The sequence below is a fragment of the Mustela nigripes genome, chromosome 5, assembly GCF_022355385.1.
Source record: "Mustela nigripes isolate SB6536 chromosome 5, MUSNIG.SB6536, whole genome shotgun sequence".
Taxonomy (NCBI): domain Eukaryota; kingdom Metazoa; phylum Chordata; class Mammalia; order Carnivora; family Mustelidae; genus Mustela; species Mustela nigripes.
Window position 1 is genome coordinate 27,566,255 of NC_081561.1, and position 22,690 is coordinate 27,588,944.

General features: G+C 47.9%; 2 pseudogenes; both read right to left on the reverse strand.

Annotated features, from left to right (window-relative positions):
• Nucleotides 1-719: 719 nt before the first annotated feature.
• LOC132018565 (DLA class I histocompatibility antigen, A9/A9 alpha chain-like) lies at nt 720-13,670 on the reverse strand (annotated as a pseudogene).
• A 704-nt stretch (nt 13,671-14,374) lies between these two features.
• LOC132017769 (HLA class I histocompatibility antigen, alpha chain G-like) lies at nt 14,375-20,160 on the reverse strand (annotated as a pseudogene).
• Between the last annotated feature and the right edge of the window lie 2,530 nt (nt 20,161-22,690).

Here is a 22,690-nt window from a genome sequence, read left to right on the forward strand (position 1 = left end):
TAAAAAAATTAAATTAAAATTTATACATTATCTAAAAAAAATTGTCTTTCATTCATAAAAGGGTAAAATAAGGGCATGATTACTCAATAAATGCAATTTGTTTGGTCAAGGAAGTGGACCAAATCTTGGTTTAAGCAGGAAAGCCCAATCTCCAAGACTTTTTTGGTAGTTAGACACAACCCTTGTAGCTTTATAAATCTCAGGACGCCCTCTAGTGTCCAAGTGGGTTGAAAGTCCCAGTGACTCAAAAATAAATCACTTCGGTGGTTTTAGTCTAGGACATCTTACTGAAGCCCTTTGCCAAAATATCAAGACCATCATTGTTAGCCCATTCTTTTATCTTTGTTAGCTGTCTTATAATTGTCAGGCTATGAAAAAGAAAAAAAATTATCAGGCTACGTTACCCTATATTTGGATTGGAAAGTATGCTCAGTGTTCCTCCAGTCACATCATAGGTCCCAGCAGCTGAGATATGATAGAGCAAGGCCTGGAGGTCAATGTTGTGAGGGCAGAGAAGGGTCTGAGGGGCAGGAGCCCATCTGTAGAGTCCTAGGAAGCCCCAGGTGCTGTGTGTAAAGCACTGCTTCTGGATGACACTCTTAGACCTCTGCATCTGTGACCTGGGTGCCTGCCCTTCCTGGAACCCAAGGCAATCCACACTGGATATCTGCGGTGCGAGTAGGGTTCTTGAGGGAGGGGCAGGTATGGTTTAGTTTATCCTACACCTCTGCCCCAGTCCTTTTCCAGACCTCTTCTGATACTAGAAACCAAACCAGACAGGCTTAGGACTAAGGTTCTCAAAGTGTGGACTTGGGGCAAGCTGGGAAGCTCCCAAACTGGGAACTTGTGAGAAATGCAGATTTCAGGCCCTATAGAATCAGAAAGTCCAGGGGTCAGGGCCCAGCACTCTGCTTTTTAACATGCCTTTTAGCAGGATTTTGCTTTTCAGAAAAAATCAGACTCTTTCACGTTTCAACATGTAGTAGCTGTGACTTCTGAATAGTCAGAATTCAGGACACTTTCTTAACCCAAAAGCACCTGGCACCTCGGTCGGCTTCATCTGAATCCAGGCCTGGTCCAGGCAAAGACACTTCTGAACAGCATTCACTTGTGCTGGGTGTCCTTTGGGTTTCTACTCATGCCTCAAATGCAGCTCACATGTTATCTCTTTTATGAGGTTTTGGGACTCTTGGTTAGAGCTTGTGGTCTATGTATCTGTCCATCAAGCATGCATACATGTTGTACTTACCAATTTGTATTTCCTTACCCATCAAAATGCAAATCAAAACCACTTTGAGATGTTATGTCATACCAGTCAGAATAGCCAGTACCAAAAACACAAGAGGGAGCCTGACTGGCTCAGTCGGTAGAGCATGCCACTCTTGATCTTGGGGTTGTAAGTTTGAGCCCCCTTTAGTTATAGAGTTTGCTTTAAAAAAAAAAAAGGATAAGAAATAACAAGAAGAAATAACAAGTGTTGGGGATGATGTGGAGAGAAGCGAACCCTCATGCACTATTTTTTTTTTAAGATTTTATTTATTTGACAGACAGAGACCACAAGTAGGCAGAGAGGCAGGCAGATTCAGAGAGGGGGAAGCAGGCTCCCCACTGAGCAGAGAGCCTGATGTGGGGCTCAATCCCAGGACCCTGAGATCATGACCTGAGCTGAAGGCAGAGGCTTAACCCATTGAGCCACCCAGATACCCCTCTCATGCATTATAGCAGAAATGTAAATCAGTACAGCCACCATGGAAAACAGTATGGAGATTCCTCAAAAAATTAAAATAGAACTATCGGTAATTCCACTGCCTTTTTTTTTTTTTTTTTAAAGATTTTAATTTATTTATTTGACACACAGAGAGAGATCACAAGTAGGTAGAGAGGCAGGCAGGGGAAGGGTAAGCAGGTTCCCTGCTGAGCAGAGAGCCCGATGCAGGGCTCAATCCCAGGACCTGGGATCATGATCTGAGCAGAAGGCAGAGGCTTAACCAGTGAGCCACCCATATGCCCCTCACTGCTGAGTATTTTTGCTGAATAGTATTTTTTTTAAAGATTTTATTTATTTATTTATTTGACAGAGAGAGAGAGATCACAAGTACGCAGAGAGGCAGGCAGAGAGAGGGGGAAGCAGGCTCCCTGCTAAGCAGAGAGCTTGATGCAGGACTCGATCCCAGGACCCTGAGATCATGACCTGAGCTGAAGGCAGAGGGTTAACCCACTGAGCTACCAAGGCGCTCTATTTGTTTTTTCTTTTCTTTTCTTCTTCTTCTTCTTCTTCTTTTTTTTTTTTTTAATATTTTATGTATTTGACAGACAGAGATCACAAGTAGGCAGAGAGACAGGCAGAGAGAGAGAGGAAGGGAAGCCGGTTTCCTGCCGAGCAGAGAGCCCAATGCGGGGCTAGATCCCAAGACCCTGGGTTCATGACCTGAGCTGAAGGCAGAGGCTTTAACCCACTGAGCCACCCAGGCGCCCCTATTTGTTGTTGTTTTTTTAATATTTTATTTATTTGAGAGAGTGAGAGAGAGAGCACGAACAGGGGGAGGGGCAGAGAGAGAAGGAGAGGCAGACTCCCTGCTTAGCAAGGAGCCTGGTATCGGGCTGGTACTTTTCCTCTGGTGGGAAGAAAATATCATGTTAGAGGCTGAGGACAGGGAGAGGCCATGAGATCCTAGAGGAAACTCCTAGTCCTGGTTGAAGTTGAAGTTTCCAGAATTGTGCCTGAAGACCCAGGACAGGATCAGGAAACACGAAGAATGAGGTGTGGGGTCACTGGGTTACCTGACTTGCTGGAGGTCTGTTCTCAGCAGGATCCTTCCTCTCTGTCCTGTGACTGCTGGGAGTCAGGTCCCCATCACCAGAACTGTCAAGATGAAAATGTATCCTTCATTGTCACAAGTGTTTGCTACAGAGTCAGTGTTAGTGATCGGCTCCAGAGTGGGCAAGTACATGTGCAAGGGATGGTACTTTCCAGTTACAAGGCAGGACGGTCTGCTATCTAGGAAACCCCCAGTGGGATAAGAAACCTCAGATCCTTCCACTCCATTCCCTACCTGAGCATTTCTTCCTCCAGATCACAGCTCCAAATACCACAGCGACCACAAGGAGAGCCGGACCAGCAATGATCCACATGATGGGGATGGTGGGACGAGGCAGCTCTGGAAAGGGAAGGGACAGTGGGGGTTCCAGACCTCTGGTTTGAATCCTGACCCTGCTGGAATTCTCCAGAAGGCCTTCTGCTTTCCCTGAGAAGAGGCTCGACCCCAAACCCTCCTTACCCCATCTCTCGGTGATGGGATCGGGCAGCCCCTCATGCTGCACATGGCATGTTTATCTGTTCTGCTCCATAAGGCACCACCTCAACCGCCCACTTCCTGGAAAGTTCCATCTCCTGCTGACCTGGTCTCCACAAGCTCTGTTTCCTGGGTCAGGTCCTCTCCCTCACTGCTGTCAGATCAGGGTGATCTCTGCAGGGTAGAAGCCCAGGGCCCAGCACCTCAGGGTGGCATCACGGTCAGAGATGGGGTGGTGGGTGTCACATGTGTTGGGGGCTTCTGAGGAAGAGAATCAGAAAATCCACCACACTCGGGCTTACCTTTATGGGCCACTGAAAGGGCATTCATGTGACCAGGGCCACTGTTTTGGAAGGCAGCTATGCTCACCACTATACCACCAACGCTGGGCCACTGTTTTGGATTGAAGAAGCACAAAGCCCAGTCATCAACCTAACTTTTGGGATCTCCTAATCTAGGAATTCTAGAATCATGGAGAGAACCCAGGGTAGGAGGTCTAAGAGGGAGACCACACTAGTAGTCCTGACTGTGGTGCAGGGTGAATGAGTCAGGAAACCCAGAGTCGGAACACCAAAGATGCTATCATTGGAGAAAAAGGCATTGAGAGGGGAAAGTCATGATTTCCAAGGTAGCTGCCAGGGTTAAAGGGAAAGGCTGATGGGTTATTTCAGGAATGGCCTCCACCTGCCTCCTGGGAGAGACTGGATTCCTCAATTGTCCTTTAGAGAAAAGCAGCCCTCTGGGTGAGTCACTCTCCAGTAGGAACCTGAACACCCAGGCGGACCTCCCTCTCCCCACCCGTGGGAGGGTGGTGTTCTGACATTGAGTCCATTTCCTCTCCCTGGAGGGAAGCCAGCCCCAGGGGAGGGGAGATCAGGGAGGCCCCCGTGGCCCCTTGTACCTGCTCGCTGCAAGGTCTCCTTTGGGTTCTCCAGGTACCTTGGGAGCCACTCTACGCCCCTGCCCTCCACGTAGTTCCTATAGTTCCTATAGAGCTCCGCGTCACCAGCGGAGTGTGGTCCAGGAGCGCAGGTCCTGGCTCACGACGATTTAATCCGCGCGGTGGTAGGAGTCCTGATTGTACCCGCGGAGTAGGCGCCCCTCCGGCTCCACGTCACAGCCGTACATGCACTGGTAGGTGTGAGACCCTCCCCGCCCCAACAGGCAGGGTTTTAAGTCCAAACACAAGTAAAACTGCCTAAACGTTACCGCTGGCTCGGGGAGGGCCAGAGTTCCCGGTAGGGTTCTCTCAATTCCCGGTGACGCTTGGAACTCGGAACCGTGTACGTGGGTGGGGAATGGGGGTCGTGATCTGCACCCGACCCTGTCGCTCACTGGCCTCGCTCTGGTTGTAGTAGCCCCGCAGGGTGTTCAGGTGTTCAGGTGTTGTACAGATTCTGTACAAATTTTAAGATTGTTTTTTCCAGCTGTGTGAAAAATGTTGATGGCATTTTGATAGGGATTGCATTGAATGTGTAGATTGTTCTGGACAGCACATTTTAACAATGTTTATTCTTCCAATTCATAAGCATGGAAGCTTTTTCCATCTCTTTGTGTCTTCCTCTATTTTTTTTTATATTTATTCTGTAGTTTCTGGAGTACAGGTCCTTTACTATTTTGGTTAGGTTTATTCCTAGTTATCTTATGGTTTTTGGTGCAATTGTAAATGGGATCAATTCCTTAATTTCTTTCTTTAGTCACATTGTTAGTGTGTAGAAATGCAACTGATTTCTTTTCTTTCTTTCTTTCTTTTTTTTAAAGATTTTATTTATTTATTTGTCAGATAGAGATCACAAGCAGGCAGAGAGGCAGGCAGAGAGAAAGGAAGAGAAGTAGGCTTTCTGCTGAGCAGAGAGCCTGATGCGGGGCTGGATCCCAGTGACCTGAGCCAAACACAGAGGCTTTAACCCACTGAGCCACCCAGGTGCCCCTGCAACTGATTTCTGTGCATTGATTTTGTATCCTGCCATGTTGCTGAATTGCTGTATGAGTTTTAGCAATTGGGGTAGGTTTTGGGTTTTTCACATAAAGTATCCTGTCATGTGTGAAGAGTGAGAGTTTGACTTCTTCTTTGCCAATTTGAATGCCTTTATTTCTTCTTGTTGTTGGGTTGCTGAGGCTGGGACTTCTAGTACGATGTTGAACAATAGTTGTGGAGAGCCATCCAGCAGATGCAAGGAGTCACGTAGATGGATGTGCCCGTGGATTGAGGAAATGAGGATGATTGGTTGAGGAGAATGTGGGCGCGCTCGTGATCGGCGCGTGAACAGCACTAGGAGCCAAGAGATATATGCATGATCACTGCTAGAGAACAAAAGAATCCTGCTCGGTTACATAAGAGCGCACGAGGGCACTGCATGCCACTCACCTCGTCTGCGGGTCGTTCTTGCGGGCCGAGAGCGACAATAGTGGTGAGAGTGGGCATCCCTGTAATTTTCCTAACCTTGAGGAAAAGCACTCATCCCCACTGAAAATGATATTCGCTGTAAGGTTTTCATAGATGGCTTTTATGACATTGAGGTATGTTCCATCTACCGCTACACTTTGAAGAGTTTTAATTAAGAAAGGATGCTGTATTTTGTCAAATGCTTTTTCTTTTTCAAAAAATTTTAAAAGATTTTATTTATTTATTTGACAGGCAGAGATTACAAGTAGGCAGAGAGGCAGGCAGAGAGAGGAGGAAGCAGGTTCCCTGCTGAGCAGAGAGCCCAACATGGGGCTCGATCCCAGGACCCTGGGATCATGACCTGAGCCGAAGGCAGAGGCTTTAACCCACTGAGCCACCCAGGCGCCCCTCAAATGCTTTTTCTGTATCATTGAGAGGATCATATGGTGCTTGTCTTTTCTTTTATTAATGTGACCTATCATACTGATTGATTTACAGATGTTGCAGCCCAGGAATAAATTCTACTTGGTCCTGGTGGATAATCCTTTTAATGTTCTGCTGGATTCTATTGGCTAGTATCTTGGTAAGTATTTTGGCATCCATGTTTATCAGGGATATTGATCTGTAATTCTCCTTTCTGATGGGGTCTTTGTCTGGTTTTGGGGTCAAGGTAATTCCGGCCTCATAGAATGAGTTTGGAAGTTTCCCTTCCATTTCTATTTTTGAAACAGTTTCAGGAGAATAAGTATTAATTCTTTAAATGTTTGGTAGAATCCGTCTGGGAAGGGGTGCCTGGGTGGCAGACAGAGAGAGAGGGAGAAGCAGGCTCCCCGCTGAGCAGAGAGAGATCACCAGTAGGCAGAGAGGCAGGCAGAGAGAGAGAGGAGGAAGCAGGCTCCCTGCTGAGCAGAGAGCCCGATGCGGGACTCAATCCCAGGACCCTGAGATCATGGCCTGAGCCGAAGGCAGCAGCCTAACCCACTGAGCCACCCAGGCGCCCCTAAAATTCCTCTTTAATTTCTTGGTTGACCCATTTATTCTTCAGTAAGGAGCACTTCAACCTCCAAGTGTTTGCGTTCCTTCCAAATTTCTTCTTGTGATTGAGTTCCAGTTTCAAAGCATTGTGGTCTGAAGACATGCAGAGAATAATCCCAATCTTTTGGTATTGGCTGAGACCCAGTTTGTGAACCAGTATGTGATCTTTTCCATGTGCACTTGAGAAGAACCAGTATTTTGTTGTTTTAGGATGGAATGCTCTGTATATATCCGTGAGGTCCATCTGGTCCATTGTGTCATTCAAAGCCCGTATTTCTTTGTTCATTTTCTGCTTAGATGATCTGTCCTTTGCTCTAAGTGGGTGTGTTGAAGTCCCCTACTATTATTGTATTCTTATCAATGTGTTTACTTTGGTTATTAATTGGTTTATATAACTGCTCCCATGTTGGGGGCATAAACATTTACAATTTTTAGATCTTCTTGTTGGATAGACCCTTTAAATGTGATATAATGCTGCTCTTCCTCTTTTACTACAGTCTTTGGTTTAAATGCAATTTGTCTGATACAAGGATTGCTACCCTGGCTTTCTTTTGAGTTCCATTAATGTGGCAAACTGTTCTCCACCCCTCAGTTTCAGTTTGGAGGTGTCTTTAGGTCTAAATGAGTCTCTTGTAGACAGCATATGGATGGATCTTGTTTTTTAAAACAATCTGATAACCCATGTCCTTTGATTGGAGCATTTAGTCCATTTACATTCAGAGTAACTATTGAAATATATGAATTTAATGTCATATTATCTGAAAAGTCCCTGTTCCTATAGATTGTTTCTGTTTCTTTTTAGTCTATGTTACTCGTGAGCTTTCTCTTCACTTACAAGGATCCCATTAATATTTTTGCAGGGCTGGCTTGGAGGTCACATATTCTTTCAGTTTCTGTCTCTCCTGGAACCTCTTTATCTCTCCTTCCATTCTCAATGACAGCCTTGCTTGGTAAAGAACTCTTGGCTAGGGGCGCCTGGGTGGCTCAGTGGGTTAAGCCGCTGCCTTCGGCTCAGGTCATGATCTCAGAGTCCTGGGATCGAGTCCCGCATTGGGCTCTCTGCTCAGCAGAGAGCCTGCTTCCCTCTCTCTCTCTGCCTGCCTCTCCGTCTACTTGTGATTTCTCTCTGTCAAATAAATAAATAAAATCTTTAAAAAAAAAAAAAGAACTCTTGGCTAAATGTTCTTCTCATTTAGTACCCTGAATATATTTTGCCAGCCCTTTCTGGGCTGCCAGGTTTCTGTGGATAGGTCTGATGTTAGTGTATGTTCTTGCATACACAGGAGGAGACTCCTGTTGAGCTGCTCTCAGGATTTTCTCTTTGTCTCTGAAATTTGCAAGCTTCACTATTATATGTTGGGCTGTTGATATATTTTTATTGATTTTGAGAGGGGTCCTCTCTGCTTCTTGGACATAAATGCTTGTTTCCTTTCCCAGATTAGAGAAGTTCTCATTTATGATTTGCTCAAATATACCTTCTGGCCCTCTCTTTCTCTCTTCATTTTCTATTACCCCAGTAACTCTGACATTGGCATGTTTCATGGCATCGGTTTCTCAATGCCATGAAACCCTTCATGGGTTATTAGATGTTTTTCTCTTTTTTCCTCAACTTTCTTCCTTTCCATCAGCATCTCTTTTAGATCATTTACTCTCTCTTCTGTCTCATTCACCATAGCTGTTAGAGCTTCCAATTAAAAAAAAAATATATTTATTTATTTGAGAGAGAATGAGCAGGAGCAGAGGGAGGAGCAGAGGAAGAGGGGGAAGCAGGCTCTCCACTGAGCAGGGAGCCTGATGCAGGGCTTGATCCCAGGACCTTGAGATCATGACCTGTGCTGAAGACAGACATTTTTTTTTTTTAATTTGACAGACAGTGATCACAAGTAGGCAGAGAGGCAGGCAGAGAGAGAGAGGAGGAAGCAGGCTCCCTGCCAAGCAGAGAGCCCAATGTGGGGCTCGATCCCAGGACCCTGAGATCATGACCTGAGCCGAAGGCAGAGGCTTTAACCCACCGAGCCATCCAGGCGTCCCTGAAGGCAGACATTTAACCAATGAGCCACCTAGGCACCCTTAGAGCATCCAATTTAGACTGCATTTCAGTTACAGCATTTAAAAAATACATATTTTATTTATTTGACAGAGATCACAGGTAGGCAGAGAGAAGGAGGGGGAAGCAGGCTCTCTGCTCAGCAGAGAGCCAGATGCAGGGCTTGATCCCAGGACCCTGAGATCATGACTTGAGCCGAAGGCAGAGGCTTAACCCACTGAGCCACCCGGGCACCCCTTAGTTACAGCATTTTTAAGTTGGCCTGATTAGTTCTCATTTCTTCCCTATGAGATCTTCTACTGTCTTTTATTCTTTATTCAAGCCCAGCTATTAACTTTATAATTGCTACCCTGAATTCCATCTCTGACATTTTACTTATACCCATCTCAATTAGATCTGTGGCAGAAAACCTTACTCTTGCTTTTTTCTTTCATTGTGAGTTCCTCCTAGTCATTTTGCCCAGAGAAGAATGGGTGAGTGAGTGAGCAGAAGCAAAAATATCAACCACAACTCAAGCACAATGCACACTAGACAAATCCAAAGAGGTCAGAAACAAGAATAGAAAAGCAAACCAAACCAAACCAAAACAAAAAAGAGTAGAAGAAGAGAATATAATCTCATAAGGTGGACAAAGCAAGGTGATCCACTTGTTCCTGAGTGAATTTTGGTCTGTATGTTAGAAGACACTAAGTCCCAAAATTACAAAGAAAACAAAACCTATATATACAAAAATAAAATTGAATAGAGTAAAAAAAGACCAAAAATGAAGCTTTTATCTATAAAGTGTAAATGTAAAAAATAAAAGCTAAACGTGACTTAAAAACAAAGAGTAGTTAAAATAAGAAACTAGTTCAAGTGGGAAAAAAGAAAAAAAAAAGAAATGGAAAATTTTAGACTGAAAGATATAGGAATTGTAAGAAAAAACCTTGAGTTATGTATATTATTTCCCCCCAGTGCTGCAGTTTTACAGTCCTGTAGACTGTAAACCATCTATGCACCTGTTCTTCCAATTGGTCTAGGGAAGGGGCCTGCTGTGCTGCTTTTCAGGTGTCTTTACCTGGGTGGTGTTGCACCACTCCTTGCCAGGGCCCTGGGCCTCAGTGTAAGCTGGTCCTATGTGTGGCTTTTGTTCCCTGAAGGCTCTCCATGCCTCTTTAGAGGATCAGAATGAAAATGGCTGGGTCCCAGTCTCCAGCCCTAGAACAGAAAGATCACCGTCCCATCTCTTCAGTAAACTTTCTGGGACAAATAGTCTTCACCTTTGTGTGGGCCCAAATCTGCAGACTCCTGTGGTGCATGCCCACAGCAGTCCCTCCCCAGGGGAGTCTGAGGGTCTCATGTTACTGCCTTTTGTAGTGCCCTGAGGCTGAGAGCGATTGGGGGCTTGAGGGCTTACCTGCTCCGATGCTCCCCAGGGACAGCTGGGTTTGCCCTGCTGTCCTTTATGGGGTTGCCACACTGTGAGCTGTTGCACAGTTATAGGGGCCCCTTTTCCACCCCTCTTGGGGAAAGGCAGATGGTCCAAGTGTTTCAGTCCTTTTCTGGGTGTGCAGGTGGAGTGGTCACCCGATCAGGCCTGGCTCCCGATTTATGGCGACCCAAGCTGAGAGTTCCCTCCTGGCTCACTGAACATAAACATTTCACTGCTTCACTGTTTGGGCACTCTAATGGCTTAGGCACCCCTGTTAGTTCTGTGACTCCTGGGAACTTGAGACCACACGGCCACCTAGAATTATGCCCTTTTCATCCCCTGAGTCCCTTTCAGACAGAGATTTCTCTCATTAGAGCAGATTTCTAAGGGTTCCCATTTTGCCCTCTGGGACTCCCAAAATGCATATGTTGATTCCCTTTATGGTGTCTTAGTGCTCCCTTAGGGTCTCTTCACTTTCTTCAGTTTTTTTTTTTTTTTTTTTAAGATTTTATTTATTTATTTGACAGAAATCACAAGCAGACGGAGAGGCAGGCAGAGAGAGAGAGAGAGAAAGCAGGAAGCAGGCTCCCCGCTGAGCAGAGAGCCTGATGCGGGGCTCGATCCCAGAACTCCGGGATCATGACCTGAGCCGAAGGCAGAGGCTTTAACCCGCTGAGCCACCCAGGCGCCCCCTGCCTTTTTTTTTTCATTCTCTCCTCAGACTTGATAATTTCAATTATCAGCAGTGCTACCTGTCTATACTGCCCATGTATTTGAAATATGAGTGCAGGAGTTACTCTTCATATTCCTGGTTCCTTGTTCAGGCAGCCAAGACCAATATGTACATACTAAACTCACAAAGGAACTCATGCAGGTGCGTGCACACATACATACACAAATCATAAGAAACTCCTCATGCCAAATGCCCACAAACTTTCCTCTTTACAGCCCCAAAGCCAACTTTAAGGAATTCTGCCTACAACAATTCATCCTTACTCCCTCCCTCCCTTCCTTCCTTTAAGTATACTCCAGGAATGCCTCTGGGCCAGTGTTTGTGTTAGGCCTGGTAATCATTTAAGGAAACAGACAAAATACATATTGTCTTAATGCTTCCCATCTGACAGGAAAGACAGACAATAAATAAAATGTAATAATAGTAGTACATTAGACATTGCTGTTACCTATTGCTAAATAACAAAAAAAAAAAATCTCCAAATGGTACAACCACGTTTTATTCTCTCTCATTGTGTGAGTCAGCTAGGCCCAACAGCAGCTCTTCTGCTCTGTGTGATATGGGTTGGGGCTAGAGTCATCTTTGAGATCTGAATGGTCTAGAATATTCCAGAATATGTTGCCTCTCAGTGGGGATGCCCTGAGGTTGTCAAATGCTGTTTGCTGCCATTATGGCCTGTTGGTGCCATCTGGTGTTAACCCAGGTCTTGAAGGCTAACAAGCTCATCGAGAAAAGAGAAACCAATAGAAGCCTATCTGGTGCCAAATATTGCCTTGTGTGCTTTGTGTGACTTCTCCTTCAGTTGTCCAAATTCAGCCTTGTCTTTATCTGAAGGAGCATAACACCCTCACTGTTTTCTCTCTCACACCCCTTTCCTCAGCCTTTGCTGGTCCCCCCCAACCCCGTCCCCACACCCCACCATGATCCCTCAGCATTGTCACCTGGGCCTGCTTCTACCAACTACCAGACAGGAACAAGAAAGTGCCCCACGGCCAAGGACAACACCCTGGAGCATAAACTCAATGCTTTCCCTCCTCTCAAGCCCTGACCCATCCAACTACAGAGCACAGGGCATGCCTGAAAGACAGGTATCTGTTACCTCTTCCTCCAGGCCAGGTAGTGGTCACATAGCATCTTCTCTCCCTAGCTGTCTGGATCCCCACCTGCATAAGCACCTGTGTACCTCCAGGCTGTTGTCTGCTTGTTGGCCACGCTCAGCCACAGGCACAGACCCCACCTACAGCTCAGCTTCATCCCTCCCCTGGTCCTGAGCCAGCAGCTCCTAACCAGAAGGGACATCAGAAAGCTCAGGAGACCAACAGGCCCAGTGTAGAAAAAGTGGCTTCCAGTGGAGTCTGTACTTAACCTGACTCAGAGCACTACATGCTCTCAGAGGCCTGGCCTTGTCCTCCATCCTCACCCCTGGCCCAGGCTCCCAAGCTGCATTTGGCCTTCCCTGCTCCTTCTTGGCCCACTTACACCTGGAATCACAGGTCCTCCCCAAATGCTGCTTGGTTGAGGCTGCCAGGGCCTTCCTGCCTCTTTCCTCGTAGGGACTCCCCCAGGCAATTCAGGCAGTGCTTGTTGCAACCTCTTGTAAATGAGGTGTAGGAAATTCTTGAGACCCCAGCCTGAGGCTGTCTGTCCACCCTTTGCATCCCGAAGCTGCCCTTGCCACCACCTCTCCACCACCTACCACATGGAAACATCCCTGCTTAGCCTGAGAATAGAGACAGGGAAGGACAAGCTCAGAGCAGGGAGTCCCAGCCCCACTGTCCAACCCTCACTCAGAGCAAGGAGAGGCCATACTCACCACTCAAGGGCCCTGGTGTCCCTGGCTGTGAGCAGGGCTAAGGGTGGGGATGCAGACATGGCTCCCAACCCCTCTCAGAAATCTGACTTCCGGCTCCTGTTACAGAAGTTGTCTTTCCCTACAGTCTATGCAGAGGGAGACATGAGGGGCCCACATCCATGAGAGCCCCTCCCATCCACCCCCACTCCCCAGATTTCTCACTTGGGCTCCCATAACTGCTATTGATTTCTTGTTCTTGGAGAAAGAACACACACAATGGTGATAAAAGCAGCAGCAGCAGCAGCAGCAGCAGCAGCAGCAGCAGCAGCAGCCAGGCAACTGTCTGTCCATACTGCACTAGGGCCTTTCCAGGAAAAGGGCCATATATCAACTGGGGCTCCCCAGGACCACAGGTCTGCTCTCTTCTCTTCACCCTGGCTCCTGACCCGACCAGAGTCAGAGCCCCCTCCATGATCACCCGAGGCTCACCGGAGTGCACAGGGTGTGCAGTGTTGTTCCCTGTGGCTTCCATGCAGCAAGTGAAACTCTGCTCCTTTCCCTGGGGCACCCTTATGGTCCTCCATGTCCAGTAGGTCCCATTTCCACTAGGCAGGACTAGGCATCCTGGCTCAGGGGTTCCTGATCCTGAAGTCAGGTCAGGGAGATATTCCCAGGAGAGAAATGGAAAGCCCAGCATATTAGGCTGACCAAGCCCTCCAAGGGCTGGCTGCAGAACACGTTCTCTGTTTGGGGCACTGGGGAGAAAGCACAGAGCCAGTGAGGCACATGGCTGAGCCCTGCGCCCCTCTAAGGGAAACAGAGAGAAGAGGGCTGCTTCTCCCACCTTTTCATCTCTTGCTGAGGCCTTCATTGACCCCAGACCTTCTCCAAGTTTGTTCTGCACCCTGGGGTCCAGTTCCTTTGGACTGGTGGAAGACCCTGGGATCCAGGCCTCACTTTCTTGGATCCACATGTTGATGCTGAGGAGGGGGCATGATGGGTGGGTTCTTGGGCTGAGGAGAATATAATGGAACTCTTTGTGACATGGAGGCTAGGCTTCCTCTCCTGCCTGACACCCACCTTCCTGGTTCAGTTTTCTGTAGCAGAGTCCACTGTCTCCCTGGACTATTAACACTGACAGAATTCAGATTTTTTTTTTAAGATTTTATCTATCTATCTATCTATCTATCATCTATCTATCTATCTATCATCTATTTAATCTATTTATAGAGTGCATGAGCAGGGAGGGTCATTGGGAGGGGGATAGAGAGAATCCCAAGCAGACTCTGTGCTGAGATCATGACCCGAGTTAAAAATCAAGAATTCGACATCAACCAGTTGGGCCACCCAGGTGCTCCTGAGAGAATTCACTTCTGGCCCCACATGATTGGTATCTCTATCCTTTATCCAGAGGCTTTAAGAGTTTAGGCCGATCACAATACAATGGGCCAAGAGAACATATGTGCATTCCATAGGACAGGGAGGGTTTCCTTGGTCAGGGTTTTGCAGGAGGAGGTTCAATGGGTCTAGGGGAGAGGAAGGCCTCTGCCCCAGGGCTGAACCTTTTTTTCCCCAAGAAGCCCATCCAGGACTCCAGATATTTCTGATGCTTCCACAAAGCTCTCCCTGCACATGGCTAAGGAATCCTGGCTTTGAGAGCCATCTACATCCCAGGTTTCTTGATTTCCATAATCAAGGTCAGTGTGGAAGAGCAGGGAACTGTCCATCCATGGGTATTCAAGTCATAGTAGAGGGAGGGCTCCCCATCACAGTGGAAATGCCTGAAGACCCTGGTGCAGTTGTCTTCTTGGATCTCCCAGTCCCAGATCTCCTGGAGGAAATGCAAGCCGGCCACATCCAGCAGTGAATTTCCCAACCTGTGTCCCTCTGCCCTCCCCGCCCCAGTGACAAACTCCAGCCAGAGGAGGCCCTGTCTGCTCTTCTCCACATCTTCCCTGTGTTGGCTCAGTAATGGTCCCTGTAGGCTGAAGTCCGCAGACCCTCAGACCTCACCCCCACCCTCAGCCAATCCAGGGTAAGAGATAGGTCTCTGTTCTCTGCCCTGAACTTCCCTGGGAAAGGTTTCCTATCCTTTTTGCTCTGACCCCACTCTCACCTCTTCTTGGTGCCTGCAGGGCCAGGAGGTCTTCCAGACTCATTCTGAGTTCCTCGCCGGGGTCTCTCAAGCCCTTGGTCTCTGTTGCCCATGTCTCAGGTCCCCGGATTGCTTCGGCCCCTAATCTCTGTGACTCTGCCACATCTTTCTTGTTGTCATGGTGCAGGAAGGCCTGACCATCCCAGTATCTTTCAGCAAAAATTCTCCGATGCACAGATTCATCCTGGGACACCCCTGTGAGGTTATAACAAAGACCATGGGATCCTGGGCAGGGAGGATAACATGGATGAAACTGTCTTCTGGAAGTAACTGCATGTCTTATGTTTCTCAGAAAAGCTCAGCTGTCCTGACCTGCTTGAAGTATTGGGCATGCAGAAAATGCATCTGTACAAGGCACAGGAAGAAGGCTTTCTAATGCAGGAAGAGAGGAAAGGGGGCAGGAAGGAGAGGGGAGAAGGAATGGTAGAGGGGGCTGGAAATGGGTAGACATGCAGGACAGGAGCCAGGAGAGGGAGTCACAGGTCTCTGTGGGTAGGTGAAAGTAGGAGGTCAAGGGGAAAGGCTGGCCTGCAGGGACCAAGGGAGGGACAAGAAAGCCATGGTGAAGGAGTGGTCTTCTTGCCAGCTGGGAGGGAGGAGCAGTGGAGAGGCAAAGGTTGATTAATCCATGGCCAGAGCTGCCATGAAGCCCGGGGGCGGGGGCTTATGGTGGAGTGGAGAGCCAGAGGCTGCTGCCTGTGGTGAAGGCTCATCAGGGAGGAGATAGGGCGAAGGGAGGGAGAGACTCTGAGGCAGAGGACTCTGTTGTGGGAGGAGGTGGATTGTGGGCACAAGGGAGCTTAATGTGGGCCAGTGCCCATGGAGGAGGGCAAGGGTTAGGTCCAAGTGGAATAGTGGCAGGGTGAGTCCCCAGGTGGGGATGGGCTGGACCTGTCCGGGTCCCCTGGGGAGAGGCAGTAGGCAGGGGTTTTAGAGAGGCAGAGCAGGGAGCCCAAAGGGTAGTTTATATGAGAAAGGAGGGGAATGAAAGAGAAAATAGAATCAAAACACCGTGGTGAACTCCTTGGAGAAGGACCTGCATGGTGGGGGTGATATTGGGAAGGGAGACACGTCAGATCCCCAGAGAGGTTTAGGGGGGACATCCAGCCCAGGTCAGGCAGGCTGGGAGAATGCTGGCTGTATGGAAAGGCTGGAGCTGATCACGTGGTGGAAAGAGCCAGTTTGGGAACTAGGTGTCAGGAGTGAGGCCCACTGTGGTCAAGGAACCAAAGGAGGGATAAGGGCCAAGGATCTGGGCAGTTGGACCTGGAGCAATTTTCTGGTCTTTGGGGGAGAGGGGATGGCAAGTACCTAGGAATAAACATAACCAAAGAATTAAAAAATCTATACACTGAAAACTAGAAAACACTGATGAAAGAAATTGAAGATGGCACAAACAAACGGGAAGACAATCTATGCTCATGGATTGGAAGAACAATATTGTTAAGATGTCTATACTACCCAAAATCTACATATTTGATGTAATACCTATCAAAATACCAATAACACTTCTTACAGAACTAGAACAAATAATCCTAAAATTTGTATGGAACCACAAAAGAGCCTGAATAGCCAAACAACCTTAAAAAAGGAAAGCAAATCTGGAGGTATCAAGTTCCAGACTTCAAGTTATACTACAAAGTTGTACTAAGGGGTGCCTTCATGACTCAGTCGTTAAGCTTCTTCTGTCTTTGGCTCAGGTCATGATCCCAGGATCCTGGGATCAAGTCCCACATCAGGCTTCCTGCTCCGAGGGAAGCTTCCTTCTCCTTTTCCCTCTCCCACTTCCCCTGCTTGTGCTCCCTCTCTTGCTGTGTGTCTCTCTGTCATATAAATAAATAAAATCTTAAAAAAAAAAAACCTACAAAAAAACTCACAAAGCTGCAGCAATCAACAGCACGTTACTGGTACAAAATTACATGTATAGATCAATGAGACAGAGTAGAAAATCCAGAAGTAAACTCACAGTTATATGATCAATTTGTCTTTGAGAAAACAGGAAAGAATATGCAATGGAAAAAAGACTATCCAAAAATGATGTTGAGAAAACTGGACAGCAACATGTAAAAGAATGAAACTGGACCATCTCCTTAAACCATACACAAAAGTGAATTCAAAACACATTAAAGAGTTAAATGTGAGGAAACCATATAAATCCTAGAATAGAGCTCGGGCAGTAATTTCTTGGACATCAAGCACAACAACTTTTATCTAGGTATGACTCCTGAGGCAAGGTAAACAAAAACAAAAATAAAAATAAACTATTTGGATCAAAATAAAAAGCTTCGGTACAGTGAAGGAGGAGCTGACAGAATGGGAGAAAATATTTGCAGATAACATATCTGATAAAGGGTTAGTATCTAAAATGACAAAGAACTTACACAATTAAACAAAGAAAAAACAAATATTCCATTTAAAAAATAACAGAAGACATGAACAGACATGTTTCCAAGAAGACATCTAAGTGTCCAACAGACACAGGAAAAGATGCTCAACATCACTCATCATCAGGGAAATACAAATCAAAACCACAATGAGATATCACCTTTCACCCGGTCCTTTTCATCCCAGGGGAAGAAAATATCATGTTAGAGGCCGGGGACAGGGTGAGGCCAGGAGATCATAGAGGAAATTCCTAGTCTTGGTTGAAAATGAAGTTTCCAGAATTGTGCCTGAAGACCAAGGTAGGATCAGAAAACACGAAGAACAAGGTGTGGGGTCACTGGGTCACCTGACATGCTGGAGGTCTGTTCTCAGCAGGATCCTTCCTCTCTGTCCTGTGACTGCTGGGAATCAGGTCCCCATCACCAGGCTTAACAAGATGAAAATGTGTCCTTCATTGTCACAAATGTTTGCTACACACTGCGTGTTAGTGATCAGCTCCAGAGTGGGCAAGTACATGTGCAAGGATGGTACTTTCCAGTTACAAGGCAGGACGGTCTGCTACCTAGGAAACCCCCAAAGGGACAAGAAACCTCAGATCCTTCCACTCCATTCCCTACCTGAGCACTTCTTCCTCCAGATCACAGCTCCAATCACCACAGTGACCACAAGGAGAGCCGGACCAGCAATGATCCATGTGATGAGGACGATGGGAAGAGGAGGCTCTAGAAAGGAAGGGTGAGGGGTTCAGACCTCTGGTTTGAATCTTGACCCTGTTGAAATTCTCCAGAAGGCCTTCTGCTTTCCCTGAGAAGAGGCTCGACCCCAAAACTCTCCTTACCCCATCTCAAGGTAATGGGCTCAGACAGTCCCTCATGCTGCACATGGCATGTGTATCTCTGCTCCTCTCCAGAAGGCACCACCACGGCAGCCCACTTCTGGAAGTCCCATCTCCTGCAGGCCTGGTCTCCACAAGCTCTGTGTCCTGGGTCAGGTCCTCTCCTTCACGCTGCCAGGTCAGGGTGATCTCCACAGGGTAGAAGCCCAGGGCCCAGCACCTCAGGATGACATCATGGTCAGAGATGGGGTGGTGGGTCACGTGTGTGTTGGGGGGTTCTGAAGAAAAAGAATCAGAAATTCCACCCTTTGGTTTACCATTAAGGGCCACTGAAAGGGCATTCATGTGACCATCCTGAGGTGGATAGGGCCACTGATTTGAATGGAAGAAGCACAAAACCCAGAAACCAATGTAGTCTAAAGGATCTCCTAATCCTGGAAAGTTCTAGAATCGGGGAGAGAGTCCAGGGTAGGAGGCTGTAGGTCTGAGAGAGCACTCTAATCTGTGCTGACTGGGTGGGAAGGTGAATGAGTCACAAAACCTGGAGTCAGACCTCCAAAGATGTTCTCAGAGAACAAGGCCTTGAGAGGGAAAGCCACGGTTGCCAAGGTGGCTGCCAAGGTCATTATTTCAGGAATGGTCTCCACCTGCCTCCTGGGAGAGACTGGATTCCTCAATTGCCCTTTAGAGAAAAGCGGCCCTCTGGGTGAGTCACTCTCCAGTAGGAACCTGAACACCCAGGCGGAGGTCTCGGTCTCCCCACCCGCGGATCTCCCATGGGAGATCCCACCGATCTCCCCACCCGTGGGAAGGCGGTGTTCTGCCACTGAGTCCATTTTCCCTTCCTGGTGGGAAGCCAGCCCCAGGGGAGGGGAGATCAGGGAGGCCCTGTTGGCCCTGGTACTTGAGCGCAGCAGCGTCTCCTTCCCGTTCTCCAGGTGCCTCCGGAGCCACTCCACGCACGTGACCTCCAAGTAGTTCCTGTAGCGCTTTGCCTCACCCGCCGCCTCCCACTTGCGGCGGGTGATCTGCGCCGCCGTGTCCGCCGCGGTCCAGGAACGCAGGTCCTCGTTCAGGGCGATGTAATCCGCGCCGTCGTACGCCCACTGCTGGTACCCGCGGAGGAGACGCCCGTGGGCCCCCACGTCGCAGGCAGAAGTCCACTGGAAAGTGTGAGACCCTGGCCCCGCCCCCAGCCCGGCAGCAGCGGTCAGCCCCCAAAACCCTCCCCGCCCCTACCGGCGAGCGACTAAGTCCAAACACAAAGTAAACCCCATAGAGGTTCCCGCGCGCTCTTCCCGGGTCTGGGCACAAGTGGGTCCCGCAGCCTCACGGTGGCGCTCATACCCGGACACTCGGGGGCGACACCCTCCCATCGGTGGGGATGGGGGTCGTGACCTGGACCCAGGCCCTGTCGCTCACCGGCCTCGCTCTGGTTGTAGTAGCCCCGCAGGGTGTTCAGGCTCACTTGGAAAGCCTGCGCGTTGTGCTTGACTCTCCGCGTCTCCTGGTCCCAATACTCCGGCCCCTCCTGCTCCACCCACGGCGCCCGCGGCTCCATCCTCCGACTGGCAGAGTCGCTGTCGAACCGCGCGAACTGCGTGTCGTCCACGTAGCCGACTTCCCAGTACCGGGGCTCCCCGCGGCCGGGCCGGGACACCGCGGTGGAGAAATACCTCAGGTAGTGGGAGCCTGCGGGCGCGGAGGGCTGAAAACCCGCCCGACACTCCTCCCCGCGCTGGGCCTGGGGCCCAGGAGGAGGGTGGGGAGGGCCGGGGGAGGGGAAGCATCAAGTCTGGGAGAGCAGGGCGGAGGCGGGGAGGGACCGAGGAGCACAGGCGGGGGCGGAGGTGGGGGCGGCGGAGAGGCGCCTTCCCCGGGGGTCCCGCGTCCCCGTCCGGCGGTCCCCCCGCTCCCGCCCGGCAGAGGCCCTTTCCTCCCGTCCCCGCACTCACCCGCCCAGGTCTCGGCCACTGCCAAGGCCCCCGACAGCAACAATGCGAGGGCTCGGGGGCCCATGCCCCAGACCCTTAGGGTCTGAGGAGGAGAACTGAGTCCCAAGGTCTGGTAAAGACTTCAGAAGCTGGATCCGCGGTGCCGCTGATTGGCTTCTCTAGAAACCCGATGCCCAATGGGAGTGTGCACTGGGTTCGCGTCACGAGTATCCAGGTAGGAGGACATGATGCAGGTTGTGAGAGGAAGGGAAACCCGAGGAGATGGGGACTCCCTGGCACTCGGCTTCCTCGCCCCAGACACTGCCCTGGGATCTGAGACCCTGAGAGGCAGGTCCGGGGACCTGGGCCTTTGACCCGACCCCTCACATACTGCACGGCGCGCTCCTCGTGACTCTGTCTCCCTGAATTTTGGCGCTGGAGCTGTTTGAATAAGTGATTCTAAAACATTTTGTTCACAGGGTATCTATATAGTTTTACAAATTACCGAGGATCCCAAGAATATTTTTGTGTATGTCAATTTTGTGTTTGTGTGTGATGTTTACCATAGTAGGAATAAAACAGGGTTAAACATTTATTATTAATAAATTTATTAATTTATTTAGAATTATATTAAAAGCAGCTGACATGAAAACAGAAATACTGTTTTTATGAAAAATAACCAGTTCCCCAAATAAATAGGATAGCTAGAAGAGTGGATTTTCTTACATATTCCATTTTTACAAGTCTCTATCTTTCCTGTCTGTTTCCTTAGAATACCATTGGATGTTCAGATTTGCTTCTGCATTTATGGAGTTGTTTTGGTTGAAGTATATGAACAAATTTACAGCCTTGCTGTAAATGAACAAATATTGAGAATATCATGTTTTATAGCCTTTTCAGAGAATTATTGCTATTCATCTTTGATACTATATTCAAACTACACAAGGTATTCATTCTCTAAGGTTACTTTTGAAGTGGAACCTGAAACAGTATCATTGACTATGTCCTTGTCTGTTACATTAAAATCCACAGGCCCAACTTGCACACCAGATGGATCTTGTACTAATGCATGATTAAAAAAAAATTTCTTTTTAAAATTTAAAATTTAAATTTTATATTTTTTTAAGATTTTATTTATTTATTTGACAGAGAGAGACAGCGAGAGGGGGAACACAAGCAAGGGGATTGGGAGAGGGAGAAGCAGGCTTCTCATAGACTAGGGAGCCTGATGGGGGGCTGGATTCTAAGACTGCTGTGGGGCATTATCCCAGAACCCCAGGATCATGATCTGAGCCTAGGGCAGTTGCCTCAGATGCCTAATGACTGAGCCACCCAGGAGCCCCTGTTTTTTTTTTTTTTTTTTTTTTTTTTTAAGAAATATGGAGGCGCCTGGGTGGCTCAGTGGGTTAAGCCTCTGCTTTCCACTCAGGTCATGATCACAGGGTTCTGGGATCGAGTCCTACATTGAGCTCTTTGCTTGGCAGGGAGCCTGCTTCCTCCTCTCTCTCTCTCTGCTTGCCTCTCTGCCTACTTGTGATCTCTCTTTGTCAAATAAATAAAGTCTTAAAAAAAAAAAGAAACCCACCATAAAAGATAAATATTAATAAAAGAAATATGTTGTTTCACTTTATTTAGTTATATATATGTTCCAGTATTGATGAGAGTGAATCGAATTATCAAAAATTCATGTTTGTTTCAATATTACCACCAATCCCAAGGAGAAAGTTTGTGGGTACTGAGAAGCTGTCAAGCTTATTAGTGGATCATAAGTTTTCCAAAATTCTGATTTTCTGTTGGGAGATTACATTTTATCAAGGCAGAAAGTACTGTCAGCTATCATATGTGAGCTGATTTTCGTGAAGTGATAGGTTTGTGTTCATTTTCAAGAAACTGCCTGTGGGGACGCCTGGGTGGCTCAGTTGGTTGAGCAGCTGCCTTCGGCTCGGGTCATGATCCCAGCGTCCTGGGATCGAGTCCCACATCGGGATCCTTGCTCGGCGGGGAGCCTGCTTCTCCCTCTGCCTCTGCCCGCCATTCTGTCTGCCTGTGCTTGCTCTCCCCCCCCCCTCTCTGATAAATAAAATAAAAAAAAAAAAGAAACTGCCTGTGAAATATCCTAGTCTAAAAAATCCAAGTTTCTCTGTCATTCATTTCTTCAAGCAAAAATGGCATTCCATAAAAAAAAAAAAAAGAGAGGCCAGTTATGTTCACACCAATTATTTTCCTTGGGGCTTAGGGATGTAGCAGAAGTGCTATACATCCCATGTTACAAATAAGATGTTACATATGGGGATTTGAGAATAATTTAGTAAAAATAATAATTTTTATTTTATTTATATATTTTATTTTATTTTTTTTAAAAGATTTTACTTATTTATTTGACAGAGAGAGATCACAAGTAGGCAGAGAGGCAGGCAGAGAGAGAGGAAGGGAAGCAGGCTCTCCGCTGAGCAGAGAGCCCGATGCGGGACTCGATCCCAGGACCCTGAGATCATGACTTGAGCCGAAGGCAGCGGCTTAACCCACTGAGCCACTCAGGCGCCCTATTTATATATTTAAAAAAAAATATTTTATTTATTTATTTGACTGAGAGAGATCTAAAGTAGACAGGCAGGCAGAGAGAGAGAGGTGGAAGCAGGCTCCCCGCTGAGCAGGGAGCCCAATGCAGGGCTCGATCCCAGGAC